Source organism: Myotis daubentonii, chromosome 8 (genome assembly GCF_963259705.1).
Source record: "Myotis daubentonii chromosome 8, mMyoDau2.1, whole genome shotgun sequence".
Lineage (NCBI taxonomy): Eukaryota > Metazoa > Chordata > Mammalia > Chiroptera > Vespertilionidae > Myotis > Myotis daubentonii.
The window spans coordinates 62,948,281-62,968,881 of NC_081847.1; the positions used below are offsets into that span (position 1 = coordinate 62,948,281).

The following is a 20,601-nucleotide window of genomic DNA, read 5'->3' on the forward strand; positions in this document are numbered from 1 at the left end:
TGGACCCCAGCACTTCTCTGATCTGATCTTTGACTACCCTCCTAACTGCCTCCCCTCCAATCACTCAGACTTCCTGTCTGCTCCCGAACACACTGGGTGCACCCTGGCCCGGGCACTTGCACTGCTATTTCCTCTGCCATGCTCCTCCCCTAAATGTCCACAGGTATCTGCTCACTGCCTGCCCAGCAGCCCCCACACCTCTTCTCTATTTTTATCCATGGCACTTACCAACATTTGACACACTACAGATGTTTCCTTATTAACTGTTTCCTCCCACTAGAATGAAAGTCGAGGATTCTTTCTCCACTTATGCTCATTGCTATATCCCCAGTAACTAGAACTGTGCCTGCCATACACTAGGAATCCAATAAAAGATTGTTGACTTCATTAATTCAGCGAGTTCAGCATCTATCTTCTCAGTTTGCAGTCCAAGAGCAAGAGAAAGACAAATCAACAAGAAACTATAATACAGTGGGTTTAGAGCCAAATTTAGAGGAGTGTAAAGTATTCCAGGGTCATAAAGAAGGGCTAGAGTGAGGAGAGCCAGATGGGAATTATTTTTTTTTTTTTTATAAAAGGACTCTCATCGCTTCTCGGCCTTTTGGCTAAGATCAAGTGTAAAAAAGGACTCTCATGCCCTAGCTCAGTGGTCAGCAAACTCATCAGTCAACAGAGCCAAATATCAACAGTACTTCTTCAAAATAGACTCACCCAGGCTGAAAACCGACTTCTGCGCATGGGCCACGAAGTTTCAATCGCACTGTACACGTGCCTGCACGTGGTATTTTGTGGAAGAGCCACACTCAAGGGGCCAAAGAGCCGCATGTGGCTCGCGAGCCGCAGTTTGCTGACCACGGGGCCTAGCTAGTTTGGCTCAGTGGATAGAGCGTTGGTCTGCAGATTGAGGGGTCCCAGATTCGATTCCGGTCAAGGGCACATGCCCGGGTTGTGGGCTCGATCCCCGGTAGGGGGTGTGCAGGAGGCAGCCAATCAATGATTCTCTCTCGTCATTGATGTTTTTATCTCTCTCTCCCTATCCCTTCCTCTCTGAAGTCAATAAAAATACATTTAAAAAAACACACAAAACAAATAAGGCCTCTCAGAGAAGGCCCTCTGACATCCTACTTTGTCCTAGTTTGGCCTACCCAGATCCTAGCCCACCCAAGGAGTTCTGGTGGTTTTGTTTTCACCATGATTATAAATGTCAGTCATTGTTTTCATAGGTAATAGCAAAATGAGGGAACATTTACTTATAAAAAATGATAGTCCAAGCCCTGGCTTGTGGCTAAGTTGATTGGAGCATCATCCTGGAGACCAAAAGGTTTCAGGTTCAACTGCCAGTCAGGGCACATTCCTAGGTTGCGGTTCCATCCTCGGTCAGGGCAGGTGCAGGAGGCAACAGGTCAATCAATGTCTCAAGGTCAGCATAAATGCAACCCTCAATTCTCAGCGAGAGTAAGCACCTTATCTGAGGTGCTTTTTTTTTTCCTTTAAGGGTAAAGATTTAAGTTTGAGGAACTTCACACTGCACTTTTTTTTTTTTAAGAGTCACATGAGAAAGAAAAAAAAAAAGTTATCTTCCCCTCATCCTAGAAACAAACAAGTAGGGCATAAAACTTCTTTTTAAATCACAACATTTAGAAGTTTAGTACCAGCATCCCAAAATGAACAACAATGGAAGGGGAAAAGCATTAACTATCTATTTTATATTTATTTGGTTGGGGGTTTCCCCATGTGGTAATGATATTTCTTCTTTCAATTCATATCACCAAAACAGTAAAAACCAGGCCCAGCCGGTATAGCTCAGTGGTTGAGCATCAACCTATGAACCAGGAGGTCATGGTTCAATTCCCAGTCAGGGCACATGCCTGTATTGTGGGCTCTATCCCCAGTAGGGGGCGCGTAGGAGGCAGCCAATAGATGATTCTTTCTCATTATTGATGTTTCTCTCTCTCTCTTCCTCCCCCCCCCCCCCGCCCCCCGAAATCAATAAAAAATGTTTTTGGAAAAATAAAAGCAGGAAAAAATATATAAACCTAGTGGCTGCTGAAACTGAAGAGGTTGCTCTAGTGTCTGTGGAAGCATTCCGGGACCTCTGCTTGCTGGATAATTTTGCTGACATTTTTTCTTTGTAATTGTTTGTTTTGTAAAGAATAACAGTAAACATTCTAATGTCCACATCTTGGTTAGTCTTCCACTTTATTGCTTGGATGTGTCCGGTTTTGGTAAGGCCACAGTCTGCTTTTTGCTTCGTTTTGCTGTTGTTGTTGTTTTGAATGGAGATTGATTCTTTAGGTCACCTGCTGATGATAAGGGTGACTGGGGAGGCTGGTGGTAAACCATGCAACACTGGTCCAGGAAGCTGACAAGGAATAACAAAGAAATGAGCGAAATTGCAGCTGTCCCGGAAAACTTCAGGGATTGCTGACTTGTACAACAGTGGCAATATTTGGTCCTTGTCTTTGAGAAAAGGTGATAGGATTAGCTGGAGAAAGGCTCCGTTCCTAGTGCCCCTGGTTTTTCTCTGGAATAGGGACCCCTTAATTCAGTAGAATGGTGGTAAAGCCCCTCAGATGCAGGTGCCAGGATCATGCAAGTGGCACCACTGATGAGCACAACAGTGAAATCCTCAGCAACTCGCAGGGCCTGATTCCGCATACCTGCTGCCTTCCACCCATCATCCCTCTGACCAGGACCAAGGACCAAGGACCAAGGACCAAGCATATTTTGTCTCCTAAGGACAGTCAATCCTGCAGGATTCACCCCTGGTCTCTGGGTTTTCTGATAGGACCCTCTCTATCTGGTCCAGAAGGTTCCTCTTCTTGAATTCAAGCTAACGCCGGTCTGAATTGACTGGCACCTGTTCTCCTTCCCCTGTAACAAGCCCAGGCCAAAAGTTGCTATGGCTCTGGTTTCTAGACAACCAGAAGCTGCTCTTGTCTTTTTTTCTATCCTTTTAGTTTGTGCAATATATTCATCACCAAACCTTTCTGGCTGGTTTGCCTTTAAATGAGTCTTGCCCTCCGCCCCCCCCCCCCACTTTACTATACTGTTCCGTTGGCATCTGGAGCCATGGAGCCTGCTGACCACAATGGCAGGTGCTACTCTTGGGGAACCCATCTACCTTGCATAGGACCTTCCAACAGCAGCTGCTACTTTCTGTTTGAAAGCTCAAACCCCAAGTAGACCCACCACTACGTCAGTTTCCAGCCTGGGGGATTTTTCTGGCCCTTAGCTCATTTGCACAACAGAGATGACACTAAACCCAGGGGCTCCCATGTCCCCCCCCCCCCCCGCCCCCAGCCCAGGTGACCAGCTCTTGCTAGCCCACTCTCTTTCCTCGGCTCTCTCTGATTATTCATCTGTGGATGACACATCTTCCCCGTTGGGAGGACTGAACCTTTATGTCATAAACTGCCCAACCCGAATCCGTTCTTGAAAGACCCACTTCAAACATTTGAGCCCAGACCTCGAAACGCTGTAAATATTCTTCCTTGAACTTTCTTTCTGAGACATAACTGAAATTGTCAAGGTGGTGAGCTCTTTTTGCAGTGAGCCTAATAAACAGCTTTGCTTGCTCAACAGGTTTTTCTGATGGTCTTTTGGGAGCTGACCGAAACTATGAAATTTTAAAATGTTTAACTGTGTACCAAGTAAAATCGCCTCATACACTATGAATGGTACACAGAGTACCCATTGACAAACATTCCCTTTAAAGCAAACGAGAGGGAAGTGGTTGTTCCAGCACTGTGCTCTCTCTCCCACTCTCCGCCCCCCCCTCCCCTCCCTTATTTTCTTCTCCTCATGTCCTCATCACCAAGGTCCTTTTGGTGCCTAATCTCTCCCCTCCTTCTATGACTTTAAAGGCAGGAACTAAGGGAGAAAATCTGACTGTGGAGCAGAAAGTATCGTGAAAGTTAGAAAGTAATACCAGACGCTGTGGTTTGAAAAGATTGTTAACCTAAGACAGAATAATAAACCATTCATGGAGCCACTTATTACATTGGCCACTCTGTAGTCAAATTTCAAGTAAATGTGAAAATTTACCACTCCAGTACAGAGCAGTATCAAGCCCGGATAGTTGCTCACATGGTATGATTTTATTTTTTTTAATTTTGTTTTATTGCTTAAAGTATTACAAAGAGTATTACATATGTCTCCTTTTTCCCCCCCCCCCTTGACATTCCCCCTGCCTCCCCTACCCCCCAGTGTCTTGTGTCCATTGGTTATGGTTATATGCATGCATACAAGTCCTTTGGTTGATCACTTACCCCCTCTCCCACCCTGCAACCCTCCCCAGCCTTCCCGCTGTAGTTTGACAGTCTGTTCGATGCTGCTCTGCCTCTGTATCTATTTTTGTTCATCAGTTTATAATGGTCTTTATTATCCATAAATGAGTGAGATCATGTGGTATTTTTCTTTCATTGACTGGCTCATTTCACTTAGCATAATGCTCTCCAGTTCCATCCATGCTGTTGCAAATGGTAAGAATTCCTTCTTTTTTACAGCAGCATAGTATTCCATTGTGTAGATGTACCACAGTTTCCTAATCCATTCATCTGCTGATGGGCACTTAAGGCTCTTTCCACATGGTACGATTTTAGAGTGTCAAGAAGACTCCTCTGCCCAAAATTTCTGGCTTTTCTCCCATTTCCTCCACAATGCACAGGTGTTTTTTTCTTTATTGATTAAGGTATTACATATGTGTCCTTAACCCCCATTGTCCCCCCATCCTCCCTGCTCGTGCCCTCACCCACCCCCTAGTGTCATGTCCATTGCTTATGCTTATATGCATGCATACAAGTCCTTTGGTTGATCTCTCCTCCTTACCCCCACCCTCCCCTACCTTCTCTCTGAGGTTTGACGGTCTGATCGATGCTTCTCTGTCTCTGAATCTGTTTTTGTTCATCAGTTTATGTTGTTCATTATATTCCACAAATGAGTGAGATCATGTGATATTTATCTTTCTCTGACTGGCTTATTTTGCTTAGCATAATGCTCTCCAGGTCCATCCACACTGTTGCGAATGGTAGGAGTTCCTTCCTTTTTACTGCAGTGTAGTATTGTGTAGATAAGCTGTACCACAGTTTTCTAATCCACTCAACTACTGATGGGCACTTAGGCTGTTTCCAGATCTTAGCTATGGTGAATTATGCTGCTATGAACATAGGGGTGCATATATCCTTTCTGGTTGGTGTTTCTAGTTTCTTGGGATATATTCCTAGAAGTAGGATCACTGGGTCAAATGGGAGTTCCATTTTTAGTGTTTTGAGGAAACTCCATACTGTTCTCCACAGTGGCTGCACCAGTCTGCATTCCCACCAGCAGTGCACGAGGGTTCCTTTTTCTCTGCATCCTCACCAGCAGTTGTTGTTTGTTGATTTGTTGATGATAGCCAGGTGTGAGATGGTACCTCATTGTCATTTTGATTTGCATCTCTCGGATGATTAGTGACTTTGAGCATGTTTTCATATGTCTCTTGGCCTTCTGTATGTCTTCTTTCAAAAAGTATCTATTTAGGTCCATTGCCCATTTTTTAATTGGGTTGTTTATCTTCCTTTTGTTAAGTTGAATGAGTTCCCTGTAAATGTTAGAGATTAAACCCTTATCTGAGATAACATTGGCAAATATGTTCTCCCATGCAGTGGGCTTTCTTGTTGTTTTGTTGATGGTTTCTTTAATGCACAGGTTTTATAGAATATGAAATTTTAACTTTAACTTAAGGAAAACATTAACTTTAACTTAAGAACTCCCTTTCTGGTGCTTTGAAAGCACAAAATCTGGGAATAACAACTATTGGTGTTTATTGATCAGTCAGTTCAGACTAATATTTGTTAGCTTCAACAACAAATATTGATTGTTAAAGTTCTGGAGGCTAGAAATCCAAGATCAAGGTGCTGGCAGGTCTGTGTTTGATGAGGACCCTCTTTCTGGTTTGCAGATAGCTGCCTTCTCGCTGTGTCCTTAGAGACAGAGAGAGAGCAACCTCATATCTCTTCTCAAAAGGGCACTAATCCCCATTCATGAGGGCTCCCCTCTCCTGACTTAATCACCTCCTACAGGCCCCACCTCCAAATACAATCACATTGGGCTTCAGTATATAAATTTTGGGGACAAAAACATTCAGTTCCTAGCAATCATTTACTATTGCTAGGAGCTGTTTAAAGGTATCTGTGTGCGTTGTGTTTACATTTTTAAAGAACCCTGTGAATGGAAGGTACTGTTTTACCCAATTTAGAGATGAGGAAATCAAGGCTTCAATGTGTTGGTTAACTTGCCCAAATTCACACAGCTGGTAAGAGGCAGGCCCAGGCAGTCTCACCACATTACTGCTTCCCTAACATTATGGGGAGCGGTTGAATAATACAAAAACAACACATGATATCCCTGGCCATTGTAGCTCAATTGGTTAGAGCATTGGCCATGGGAGGCGGGTTTGATTCCCAGCCAAGGCACATACCTAGGTTGTGGGTTCAAACCCCTACGGGAGGCAATGGATCTATGTGCCTCTCTCAGATAGATGTTTCTCTCTCCCACTCTCTCCCACTTTTCCTCCCTCTCTAAAATAAATTTTTTTTTCTTGGCCGCTGGGCACTTGGCGCCAGAAGCCAGAGCCCCTCGGGGCTCCCACCCTGCCCCTCACCCCTCCCCCTCCCCCCCCCCCCCCGCCTCACCGGGTCAGTGAAAAAACGATCAGAGTAGTGGTATTTCACTGGCGGCCCTAAAATAAAAATTTTTTAATCTGACATTGGTACAATCCTCATTGTTCTTACAGTTTATACATTCACTTTCTTTTTTTTTTTTCCACTCACAATCTATATTTTAGAGCATTTTATTTTTTTTTTATTTTTTTATTAAATCTTTACTGTTCAGATTATTACATTTGTTCCTCTTTTCCCCCCCCCCATAACTCCCCTCCACCCAGTTCCCACCCCACCCTCCGCCCTCACTCCCCACCCACTGTCCTCATCCATAGGTGCATGATTTTGTCATCTCTTCCTGCATCCCCCACACTCCTTCCCCCCCAAGAATAGTCAGTCCATTCCCTTTCTATTTCCCTGATTCTATTATGATCACCGGTTCATTCTGTTCATCAGATTATTCACTTGATTTTCAGATTCACTTGTTGATAGATGTGTATTTGTTGTTCAAAATTTGTATCTTTACCTTTTTCTTCTTCTTCCTCTTCTTAAAGGATACCTTTCAGCATTTCATATAATACTGGTTTGGTGGTGATGAACTCCTTTAGCTTTTCCTTATCTGTGAAGCTCTTTATCTGACCTTCAATTCTGAATGATAGCTTTGCTGGATAAAGTAATCTTGGTTGTAGGTTCTTGGCATTCATCACTCTGAATATTTCTTGCCACTCCCTTCTGGCCTGCAAAGTTTCTGTTGAGAAATCAGCTGACATTCGTATGGGTACTCCCTTGTAGGTAACTGAGTTAGTTTCTCTTGCTGCTTTTAAGATTCTCTCTTTGTCTTTTGCTCTTGGCATTTTAATTATGATGTGTCTTGGTGTGGTCCTCTTTGGATTCCTTTTGTTTGGGGTTCTCTGCGCTTCCTGGACCTGTAAGTCTATTTCTTTCACCAGGTGGGGGAAGTTTTCTGTCATTATGTCTTCAAATAGGTTTTCAATATCTTGCTCTCTCTCATCTTCTGGCATCCCTATAATTCTGATGTTGGTATGCTTGAAGCTGTCCCAGAGGCTCCTTACACTATCTTCGTATTTTTGGATTCTTTTTTCATTTTGCTTTTCTGGTTGGGTATTTTTTGCTTCTTCATATTTCAAATCGTTGACTTGATTCTTGCAATCCTCTAGTCTGCTGTTGGGAGTCTGTATAATATTCTTTATTTCAGTCAGGGTATGCTTAATTTCTAGTTGGTTCTTTATCACAACATCGAGGGTCTCATTAGATTTCTTGTAGATCTCATTAAGTTTATCAGCAGTTTCTAGAAAATTATTGAAAGACCTTAAAAGTGTGGTTTTGAACTTTATATCCAGTAGTTTGCTTTCCTCCATTTCTGTCATTTGTGTCCTTTTTCTTTGTCTCCGCATATTTTATGCTTCCCTGTGTTGATAAAGTGGTTTTCTGTGCTAAGTGTCCTCTAGGGCCCAGTGGTTCAGCCTCCCCAATTACATGAGGAGGACACTCTTGGTGCACCCCCTTGTGGGCTTTGTGCACAGTCTTGTTGTAGTTAAGCCTTGATTGTTGTAGGTATCACTGGGAGGAATTGGCCTCCAGGCCAATTGGCTGTGAGAATCAGCTGTGTCTGCAGTGGGAGAACTTCTGTGCTGGAGACACCCCTCTGGGGCAAGACTTACTTCAATGGGGCTTTGGTGCTCACTGAGTCTGCCCCCTGAGTGTGTCCCTTATTGTTCCACGAAGCTGTAAACTGGATGGTCCCACTCTGACCTCTGGGTACATTGCCTCCTGGATCTCTAGGGAGGTGCTAATCTAGCCTTTGCCTGAGGCTATCCAGCAAAAGCCTCCCTGCAGGGTTTGGGCGGGGCAGGTCCCACGGGATCAACAGGGCGGGGATAGCAGTTATGGCTGCTCTCAGTCCTGCCCTCAGAGGCTTTGCTTCTCAATGTCCCAGTAATCGCTGCAAGCCCCTCGTAGAGAAAGCTGCCCTCGAGTTCCGACTGCTGCCAGATAGTCCCGCTTCTCCCGTATGAGTCTGGGTACCTAGAGACTCGCCCAGAACTGGAGCTCAGAGCCTGAGACTCCCTCCCAATTGAAAACGACAACCGCGCCCTCAGCTGCCAGCCCGCTCCGCATGTACCTCCCCACCTTAGTATTTTACTTCCGCACTGCGCATCCTCTGAGTCTCAGTATGCTTTTCTCTTTCCTTCTAGTTGTAGAATTTCCACTCAGCCAGCCTTCCTGTGGTTCTGGGTGATGTCCGTTCTGTCTTTTAGTTGTATTTTTGAAGTGGTTGTGCGAGGCAGCAATCTCCGGTGTTTACCTATGCTACCATCTTGGTTTCTCCTCACTTTCTTTCTTTTTTCAATCCTTACCTGAGGATACATTTTTCATTGATGAGAGAGAAAGAGAGAGAGGAAGGGAGAGACAGAGGAGAGACATCGATGTAAAAGAGAAACATCGCTTGGTTGCCTCCTGCACATGCCCTACTGAGAATCAAACCTGCAACCTAGGTATTTGCCCTGACTGGGAACTGAGCCCACAACCTTTTGGTGTACTAGACGATGCTCCAACTAACTGAGCCACCCAACCAGGCCTACATTTGTTTTCTTTTTTCCTCATCAGGACTCCCCCTTAAGGAGGCAAGATAGATGCTACTTTTAGCATCAGTTTGTCAGTTTGGTTTCCTCTGGGATAAGACTGCATGCAGCAGGTTGGGGAGGGAAGAAGGAAGAAGCAGAAAGGGACTGAGGAGAGACCAAACTGAAGGGAAAGGGTGCAAAATGCAGTTGAACACAGATACAAAGAACAGATTGGAGGTTGCTAGAGGTGGTAGCTGGGGGAGAGGAGTAATAGGTGAAGGTGGTCAAAAGTTACAAACAGTTATAACATAAATCAGTCCTGGGGATAGACGGTATAGCATGATCACTATAGTCAATAATGCTGTATTGCATATTTGAAAGTTGCTAAGAAAGTAAATCTTTAAAGTCCTCATTACAAGTAAAAAAAGTATTACTATGTGTGGTGATGGATGCAAACTAGACTTATTGTGGTGATCATTTAGCAAGATAAAAATATCGAGTAATTATGGTATACATCTGAAACTAATGCAATGTTGTATGTCCATTTATATGTCACTCTTCTGCTGGGACCTGCTCTGCTCACACAAAACACAATTTTCCTGTTAGTAAGTCCCCCAGAATGGCAACCCACCTTGAGGAGGAAAAACCATAAGAGAGCCAGGTTCTCTGTAAAATATAGAAGGCATTAACGAAGCAAGAAGAACACTTCCAGAGACTTACCATAAATGAAACAGTCATCAACAGAATAAGAGAGTGCAGAGTTAAGGCTCTCACTCGACTGCCCTGAAGAAGAAGGAAAAAAAAATCCATATTGGGGTTTGAGCTAGTGCATAGGTTTTAAATTGCTTTAGGGAGACTTGCAATTCCAAGAATGAGAAATCTATGGCAATGCAGCAAGACAAGAACTATTTAAAATGGTGTCCGTGAATGGGTGACTCTTGCAGTTTCTAATAGCTACTTAGATTGCACACCTTCCATGTGGTGGGCACATCACCTACTTACCCATTTGTTTCTCACAACGACACCATGCAGTAAGAGTTATTAGCTTCACTTCTGATTAGGCTGCTGGGACTCAGAAAGGCTAACATAACAGCTAGAAGTTTCTGTATCGAGATTCAAAACCAGGTTTGTCCTGCTCCAAAGGCTGTGTCGTATTCCGATAAAGCTCCCGGGTCAGTCCTACCTTATCCTTACATCAAAGAGAAAATACTAGACTGGGCTGGCAAACACAGAGTCCCCATTTATGCAGCTCTGATGCTATCCCATTCACTGCCTCGGGGCATCTTAAATTGCCTTTTTTAATAAACAAAGAAGCATGAGAGGGCTTACTTACAAGGAAATCTAATTCATTTGAAATACAACATAGATTTTTAGCTTTAGTTAGATTTATTTTTAGAACAATAGAGCAGAGGCTTTTTAACTCTTTTGAACCCGATCCACGGAATGAAAAGCCCTTTACATCACGTCTTAGTTCACACGAATGCGCACACGTGTAACAGAAGTTTCACAGGAAAATCCTCGCTACACACTCGAGAAGCACTCGGACATTTTAGTTTCTAGTCTAGTCTTAGTTGGTGTTCATAGTCTCCCTTAACGATCCTTTATTTTTATTACTGTGGTAAGAATACCTAACATGAGATCTACCCTCTTAACAACATTTTAAGTTTACAATACAGTGTTGTTAACTATGGACACAATGTGGTTCAGTGGGTCTCTAAAACTTATTCATCTTATATGACTGAAACTCTGCACCCATTGAACATCTCCCGACTTCTCCCCCTGGCCCCTGGCAACCAGAAGGAGCGCCTGTGCCTCTATTTTAGAAATCTCCCATTAGTGGGATCCTGCAGTGGGAAACACTATAAAGACTCCTCAAAAATGTGAAACAGATCCTTTCTTTTTCAAGATAGTCATGATCCACTGTATTGATGTCAGCCTCCACATACGTGTTTGAATTACATTCATTGCAAGGGACTTTGAATTTTTTTTTTTTTTGCTTTAAATTAAATAGTACAGTAAAGGTGGTATGGAAGACATGTGACGTAGGTAGGAAGAGACAGAGGAGGGACAAAAAGAGAGAGAGATTTTTAAAATGAATTATTGATGGCAACACAGTGGAAATATTAACATCCTCATGCATTCTTAATTCTTGAACCGAGGAAGAGATGCCGCTTTTATAAATGATGCTTTTTTCCCTACAGGCTGATTAAAGATGATGAAATACCAGATTGGCTTCACTAAGTAGACATTTTAAAGTCCAAATAAAACTAAAACTCAAAGATTAATTCATCTTCCGAGTCTCAAATAGTATTCATCAGCTCACTTGCTAACCAGGGCAAGTCTCTCTCTGAAGCAAAATGCACCAAAGAGCATGGATATCGTTGTCCACTAGATGGCGACATAGAACAGGAGTAGCCCCTTCCTTAGCCATATTTACTGACTGGTAGGTTGATCTATGCTACAGAATTTCTAAACCCAGGGCTACCCAAGAATTCACGTGAATTTAGCCTGAAAGTTTACCCACTGCTCCTGGCATGTTCCTGCCTCCTCTTGGCCCATCCCAGGAATTTAGCTTTATTCTTGCTGACAGACTACCATTTACAATTAGTAATATTCTTGGCTATTTCTTGTGGCAGTACTGATGAACTGCTGCTGTGTAAAGAGGAAGCCATCATAATGTCTGCACTTATTAATAATCTGAAAATTTATCATATGCCATTAAGTTCTTACTTCTTGCCTCTTCCATGTAACATTTAAGAAACATTATGGGTCACTGTGTCATTTCCCATTGTTAACAATGTCTATCTCTCTAAATTATCCTACATATAATAAAGTTGCCAGAAATATTTAATGGACATTTTAGTTTTTATCGTTTAACTGAAAAAAAATGGTAACGGTATTCTCAAATACACATGGGAAAGCCATTTCTCCTGAAAGAACTAATAACTGGTAGGTTGAAAATGTATCATAAACAAAAATGTATGCTTTTTGCAATATGGAAAGAGTCTTTTGAAATAATCATATGTGTGAGAGACTTTTTAAATTTTCATCAAATGATGCCTGTTCATAAGACTTATTTACACTTACTTACAACTCTCACTTATTTGAATAATTTTTTAACTTAGGCAAAGAAAATATATTTACGAATGATTGTCTCTTGCTACTTGTATTTGTATATCATTTGAATTTTTGTGAGTCCATATTACTTTTACAAAGAGGAAAATAAAGATGTTTTGTTATAAAAATAATATGTAATGATGAGGGAAAACATGAACTTTATTATGGCATCATTTGGAAAGTTATTACTAACAGATTAGTTGAATGCTCACACAATTTAAGTGCCATGTATGTTAACTTTGGCTGTGAATTGCTGGTTTTAGAAATAATATTTCTTAATTGAGGTCATTTCCACTGTATTCTTATCAATAATTAACTATCCTTCTTAAAGTGGAAAGAATATCAAGTTGTTCATTATCATTATTGCAAAACAACTAGTAAGACAATTGGTAGTAGCACTTCTAGTTGTTAAAAACAGAAAAATCAGTATATTGAATATTTTACCATGCTTCAAGCTGCACAGTAACCCGCTTACATTAGCTCATTTTATACTTGTAATAGGTGTGTTACATACGGGGGGGGGGGGGGCATATCAAGGTTCTAAGAAAAAAATTTCTACATAAGGTCATACATCTAATGAGTTCCAGAGCCAGGAAAGGACAAACCCCATGATTCTTTTTTTTAAAAAAAATATATTTTATTGATTTTTTTACAGAGAGGAAGGGAGAAAGATGGAGAATTAGAAACATCGATCAGCTGCCTCCTGCACACTCCCTTGACCGGAATCGAACCTGGGACCCTTGAGTCCACAGGCTGACGCTCTATCCACTGAGCCAAACCGGTTAGGGCCCCCTGATTCTGAGTTCAGGCTATTTGTTTTTCATTTTTGTGTGCTTGAAAACTGAGCCCACAAATGTTCCCTACACATGGATGAGGAAGTCTTTTTAGCAGACATTTAAAGTATTGGATGCTCCTTCTGGCTTTTTCTTCACCTACGTGGGAGTGAGCCAGGGGAGGCACAGGAATGATTCAGAACAGGCTGTGTGTCCCCAGCATGCTCACACCCAGTGGTGATTGGGCCCTTCCCGACACCTGTGGGGTAGATTGTATAGGTCCTAATGATGCTGAATCTTGATGTCATATTGATTTGTCACATTGTCCGTCATCACCTTTCAAACTGCAACTCCCTGAGGTATATAGCATGTGTTCATTCAACTGATAAGCATGTTGAGTGCCAGGGACTTGTATCAGGTGCTGCATGCACAGAGGTGAGCGCAGACAGGCTCCCGGCCCACATGGAGTCTGAAGTCTAGCAGGGCACACAGACACTGACAAAATCAGCACACACACAAACACACACAATCACTAATTCCACTGTAAGACCAATGTAAAGGCTATATGAGAGTCAATTACAGAGTAAGGCATAATTTAGAGGGAGGGGTGTGTCAGGAAGTTTCTCTCAAGAAGCATTATTTAAGCTGAGTGAGTCCGGATTTACCAGGGAAGATTGGAGGAAATGTTCCAAGAAGGACTGTGCTATACAGGGGCCCTGAGGTAGGAAAATGCTCTACTTGTTGGAGGAACTGGAGCTCCCGTGGCCCCAGTAGAGTGAGCAAAGGGAGGTGGTAGAAGCTGGGGACAGAGAGGCAGGCAGGGGCCCCAGCATTGGGACCTTGTTGTCCATATTAAGAATTTTGGGTTTTATCCTAACAACAGTGGTAAGCCACTGATAAGTAGAGAATATATGGAATCTTTATGTTTCTAAAAAATGACATCAGCAGTTTTGATGAGAGTGAATGGAGTAAGGATTCACAGTGGGGTCAGCTCAGAGGTGCCTACTGTAGTCTGGGAACAGGTGGCAGCCGATGGATGATTCTCTCTCATCATTGATGTTTCTATCTCTCCCTCTCCTTTCCTCTCTGAAATCAATAAAAAATATTTTTAAAACACACACACACACAAAAACAAACACAAAAATCCGCAGCCTTAACCGTTTTGCTCAGTGGATACAGCTTCGGCCAAGGGACTAAAGGGTCCCGGGTTTGATTCCGGTCAAGGGCAGGTACCTCCATTGCAGGCTCAATCCCCAGCCCTGTCTGGGGTGTGCGGGAGGCAACCAATTGATGTGTCTCTCTCACATCAATGTCCCCCTCCTTCCCTTCCACTCTAAAAATCAATGGAAAAATATCCTTGGGTGACGATTATTAATAAAACAAACAAACAAAAAAGCACAGCAAGTGTTCATTCCCTTCTTCCTTCTGCCAGCGGACTCCACCACCACTCATATAGATTCACCCACATTTTCACCCAGATAGAAATAGACATTGAACTCTTCCTAAAAGTGCTATTGTACACATTTTACAATAAACTCTTTGTAGAGAAGGACAATGGTGCCCAGTGAACCCACCCCAACCCGGGAAATCATAATTCCTCCAGCAGAATACGGCTCTGCTGGTGCTGAGCAAGCTTATGCCGCCCACCGTCCTCTTATTTGTAAAACCGGAACAATAACCATCTGTATCCTACAAGGACAAAATTAATTGGTGTTTTCATATATTAACTAATATAGCCCTGGGGTTCATAGCAGGCTGTGAACATTTCGCCTAACTTGATGTATTTTCAGTTTGCCCCACGGGTGTTCTATCTCCCCACAGTGCTAAGGTGAGGCCTGGAGGACACAGGCCTGAATCAGGGACCTTCTGTGCAGAGCGTTGCACCTGCTCAGATTTGGCATCGGAATCAGGACTAAAGTTTCTAACTTGGTCTCCCCAGTTCAGATGTCTATTATTAACCCCTGAAAGAGGTTATTGGGTCAGTTATTTGTTTATTTTCTTGCTTTGTTTGTTTGTTTGTTTTGTAACTCTGGGATTTAAGAAGATCATACATGAGAGTGATTTGTGGAAGAGAGAGTTTCTCAATCCTAAACCTGGTTTTAAGGAACCCAGAGGCATAGTTGAGGTAGCAGCACCTTTTAAGATTCAATTAAAATTTGCTTGAGCCTTTTCCCCAATCTCTGTGAGAAGCCTAATGATCTCCCCAGATTTGCTTATTAATTGTTGAGAATTTACAGACTTGTCTTTAGTTCTGGTTCCAAAATTCTGGTCTTGCTGAACTCACATCCCTCTTGGGGTCCACTCCTACTTCTGACTTTTGTTCTGTTCTGGCCAACCCAGACATAGAATTCAGCCTCTGCTTTGATTTCCCCCAACAACTTTCCCAAGCAGAGCCTTTTGGAATTCCATTTCTCTCTTTAATCTCTCCCCCTTCTACTCTCTTGACTGTTGTGCCCCCATTCCCAAACTCCTATTGACGGTTCAGATTGATTTAGCTATGACTTTACTTCCTTGTATTTTCTATCCTTGGCCCAGGGCCTTACTTTCCATCTACAAGTGGATAATCGAGGTATTATTCTAAACAAAGATAGTTATCTTAAGATAACTTTGGTGCAGCCTGGCCGGAGTGATTCAGTTGAGCTTCATTCTATGCACCAAAAGGTTGGAGGGGGGGGCCTTACTTGGGGGGTGGGGGTTGAGGTGGGGGAGTAGCTGATCAATGTTTCTCTCTCTCTTTCTCTCCCTTTCTTTCTCTAAGTATGTCCTTGGGTGAGGATTACAAAAAAAAGAGTAACTTTGGTGCAAATTTTTTAAAAAAGATATATGCACACACACATAGAAACACAAAAACACACATATATACACATGCATATACCTAATACATATCATACATGTGCATGTTATATAATACATAGAAATATATAAATAATTGCATAAATAGGTAATTGAATATATAATACATATTTTTAAATATATTTTATTGATTTTTTTTACAGAGGGGAAGGGAGAGGGATAGACAGAAACATCGATGAGAGAGAAACATCGATCAGCTGGCTCCTACACCCCCCCAACTGGGGATGTGCCTGCAACCAAGGTACATGTCCTTGACTGAAATCGAACCTGGGACCCTTCAGTCCATAGGCCGATGCTCTATCCACTGAGCCAAACTGGTTAGGGCTATAATACATATTGTGTATACATATACATACATACATATATACCCTGCTGCATGCATTCATCTACATAATCTAATCTAAACCATGATGGGACTGTGAACTTGACCTCCTGTCTCCTTCTGTAGGGTTCTAATTCTCACCTTTCTGTTTGTGCATTGCTGTAGACCCTCCTCTCAGAGTGAAATACAAGGAAGTAAAGTCATAGCTAAATCAATCTGAACCTAAACGTCAACAGGAATTTGGGAATGGGGGAGAGATTAAAGAGAGAAATGGATCCCATCCAGTTTGCACTGTTTAGTTTGGGAAATGGAACTGTAAATATTTGTTCAGTTGGTCATTTATTCAACCACACATTCATTCAGCATACAGTAATCAAGCACCCACAATAGAATGCCATATCGAATCCTATGGAAGAGAAAAGATGGGTAAAGAAAGGAGGGGTTCATAGCTTTAGAAACTTAAAATCCAGCTGGATGTACAATGCTTAACACGAAACAAAACGTTCCCAAATGCACAATTCTCATCAGAAGAACAGCAAATTAGAGCAGAAAGCTAAAGCCTCGCAGTGTACACCCATGCTGCTGTTTCAGCAGAATGAGCAGGAGGAAGAAGCCACTGTGGTTAAAAGAAACTGCTGGCTTATGGACTTTTTGAAATTACAATTTGCATGCTCTTCTAACAGTGTTAGTTCTGCTTAGATGGCAGAGTGGCTTTCATGAAAATTTGAGCTCAGCCTTGCCTTAAGCCTGTTTTAAAAAAAGAGGTCAGGTAAAATGACTGTAGTAACTGCACCAAGCTAGTTGAAAACCACAGTGTCTTTCAGATGAAACAAAAAAACCACATACTGGAAATTTTTTGCCCGCTAAAAACCCCTCGAAGTTGTCTCAGAAACACACATACAGGCAATTTCCTCTTTTCTCTTTAGGACTGTCCTCAAAGGAAACAGCTTTCCAAATCTGCAGGGTTAGACCAGGGGGGCAGTTTAGCAGCCGGGGTTAATTCTGAATTGAGCAGTAAGTGCTCCCTGAGCAGTAAAGTAGCCCATCGTCAAGGAGAACCTGGGCGTGCCAGTGTCTGACTAAATTGCACGTGCCTTGAAAAGGAGTTATTCTGATTCACCTGAGTCTACACAAACTCATAAGGCAACTAAGAATACGGTCCCACTAACAGCCGGTTGTTGTTTTCTGTCAATTTGGTTTTAGATTGTGGCAAAAGGGGAAGATGAGAACTGAGACAAGGCAAAATAATAAGGGAAGTAACTTATTTTTTAAACTCCCTAATTTGGGGTCAGGGACTTAATCCTTATGTAGCTCTTCCAAATCTCTTCCTATAGTGCTGCAACTTATAACTGAACTCTACACTGAATATTCTTATCGTTTAGTACATTTTAAACAACCTTGGAACAGAAATGAGCAATGACTGAATACTTTTGTAAAAAACCCTGCCCTATGTTTCGTTAGAATGTCTACATACAAGCTGAGTAACTTCATCAGTGTTCATTTCACATCAGGTAAGGGCAGAAAACAGGAGTCTTTTTATCCTGTATGTTGATAAACATGGCCTATGTGTGTAATCAATGATATTTTTAATTCACAAATCAAATATATACTGAATGTACCCAGGGAGGAATTTATATACGAATTTTGTGAAGAACAGCAAGTATTAAGATAATGAAGGGAGAGTATTAGTGTGTACAGAGGAGAGATATGATCGCCTATTTCTCGGTGGTAAAAAATATGATAAATGAACCTCAAAAATAGAGTGATACAGGTACAGGAGTCTCCCCTTATCCACAGAGGAGATGTCCCAAAACCCTCTGTGGATGCATGAAACCGCAGATAGTACCAAACCCCGTGTAAAGTGTTTTTTCCTACATGTACATATTTATGCTAAAGTATCACTTATAAATTAAGCACAATAAGAAATTGACAATAATAACTAATAATAAAATAGAACCATCATGACAATACAATAATAAAAGTTATATGAATGTTGTCTGTCTCTCAAAACATTTTATTGTACTGTACTCACCTTTCCACTTAAAGGAAGTATTTTACAGCTTCTCTGGCATTGGCAGCTTCACTACTCTTGCACTTTGAACCACTACTAAGTAAAATAAGGGTTCCTTGAACATAAGCTCTGTGATACAGCTACAGTCCATCTGATAACCAAGTTGGCTACTAAGTGAGTAACAGGGAGGAGTGTACACAGCATGGAGATGAAGGATGTTGGGATGAGTCACGTCCTGGCCTGCCTGAGACTCGCACAATTTTATCACAGTACTCAGAATGGCACATAATTTAAGCTTATGAATTGTGGAATTTCCCATTTATTTTCAAACCACAGTTCTCTGTGAGCAACAAACCACAGGAAGCTAAACTGAGGATGAGAAGGACTACTGTATTCATGTTCTATTGAAGTTAGACAATGCTTTTCTAGGAATTGGTTCTGTTTTTCCTTGCACGCTTCTGTGCCAAAATTCAAGAGGAAATACTAATTGTCCTCATTTGAAAACATTTGCAAGATGAACCTGGCATGCTGGATGTGAACCTCAGAGAGCCGTGCCTCAGTCTCATAAGCTTGCAGTTCCTAGTTTTCATATTTCCCAAATCATAGAAGAACTGCCATTCCTGGGGGATCCTTACTTCTCACATAATGCTCCATTTTATTCTATTTGCCTATTCATTACTGCTGGATGAAATCAGGCAGTCACATGATGTACTCTATCTTGAAAATCCTTTAAGCTGATGCTTCAAATTCTATAAATTATGTCCAGATTTAATATTAATTCTCTAAGTTTGTCTGAATGCTAGATAAGTCCTCTCCTTGTATTAAAGAAGTGATATTACAAACAAGTGGGGAAAGGACAGACTATCAATAAATGATGTTAAAAATATCAGTGGTGCCCAGCAGGCACGGCTCAGTGGTTGAGTGTCAACCTATGAACCAGGAAGTCACGGTTCAATTCCCAGTCAGGGCACATGCCCAGGTTGTGGGCTCGATCCCCAGTGTGGGGCGTGCGGGAGGCAACTGATCAATGATTCTCCCTTATCATTGATGTTTTTCTCTCTCTCTCCCTCTCTCTTCCTCTTTGAAATTAATAAAAATATATTTAGCCCTAGCCAGTTTGGCTCAGCAGATAGAGCATCGGCCTGCGGACCAAAGGATCCCTGGTTCGATTTCGGTCAAGGGCACATACCTCAATTGCAAGCTCCTCCCTGACCCCAGCCCTGGTCAGGGCGCATGCAGGAGGCAAGCAATTGATGTGTTTCTCTCAGACTTATATTTCTTTCTGTCTTTCCCTCTCTCTTACATTCTCTCTAAAAATCAATGGAAAAATATCCTTGGGTGAGGATTTTTTAAAAAAGCCTTACAAATAAAAAATAATAAAAATATATTTTAAAAAATACATCAGTGGTGACTATCTAAGAGCAGTAGGGTTTCAGGGACTTTAAATATATTTCTTCATATTTTAAATAATTGCTTGAATTTTAATAATGATCATGAATTGTTTATATAATCAGAAAGTTATTTCCATTGTAAAATTTACAGTATTGAAAAAAATGGTTTCCTATATGTAAGTAAATAAAATGAGATCTTTACCTAATACTCTCTTTACAAATGTAATAGAAAGGATAAAGCCCAAAATATATGAAGCAAACTTTTACTAATAGAAGGAAATATACAGATTATCTTCATGACCTTGAGTTCAGCAGAATTTCTTAAAACAAGGCAGAAAGCACATGCAACATAAATGGCAAGGTTTATAAATTTGCTTATAATTAAAAAATTTTTTTTATTGATTTCAGAGTGGAAGAGAGAGATAGAAACATCAATGATGAGAGAGAATCATTGATCGGCTGCCCCCTGATGGGGATCGACCCTGCAACCCAGGCATGTACCCTTGACTGGAATTAAACCCGGGACCCTTCAGTCCGCAGGCCAACGCTCCATCTCCTGGGCCAAACAGGCTAGGGCTGCTTATAAATTTTAAATGACACCAAAATTAATGCTTAACTTTAAATTTTGATTTAAAAACAAGCCACAGATGAGAAGATATTTGTAATATGTATTAAGTATCTAAACTACAAGAGTTAATATTACTAAGCAATAAAACAAAGCCCCAACTTATTTAAAAATGGGCAAAAATATGAAGAGAAAAGGGAAACAAAATTCACAAAAATATGCTCCTCACTATACTTAGAGGAGTACAAGTTAAAGTAGATACCACCTTATATCCCTCTGATTATCTACAAAATGCTTAACCTGAAAATATGCAGAATAGATGCAGAAAATATGAAATTGTATG

The 20,601-nt window shown here is 41.6% G+C and overlaps 1 long non-coding RNA gene across 1 annotated transcript in view; it reads right to left on the minus strand.

Moving 5' to 3' along the window:
* Positions 1 to 2,007: 2,007 nt before the first annotated feature.
* The window catches only part of LOC132239777 (uncharacterized), a 30,597-nt gene continuing 12,003 nt past the window's right edge, over positions 2,008 to 20,601 (minus strand). Inside the window, exons 2-3 of the long non-coding RNA XR_009454148.1 lie at positions 9,947 to 10,009; positions 2,008 to 2,362 (exon numbers count right to left, since the gene is read on the minus strand). This is a non-coding gene — a long non-coding RNA (uncharacterized LOC132239777). The remainder of the gene's footprint in view (positions 2,363 to 9,946; positions 10,010 to 20,601) is intronic.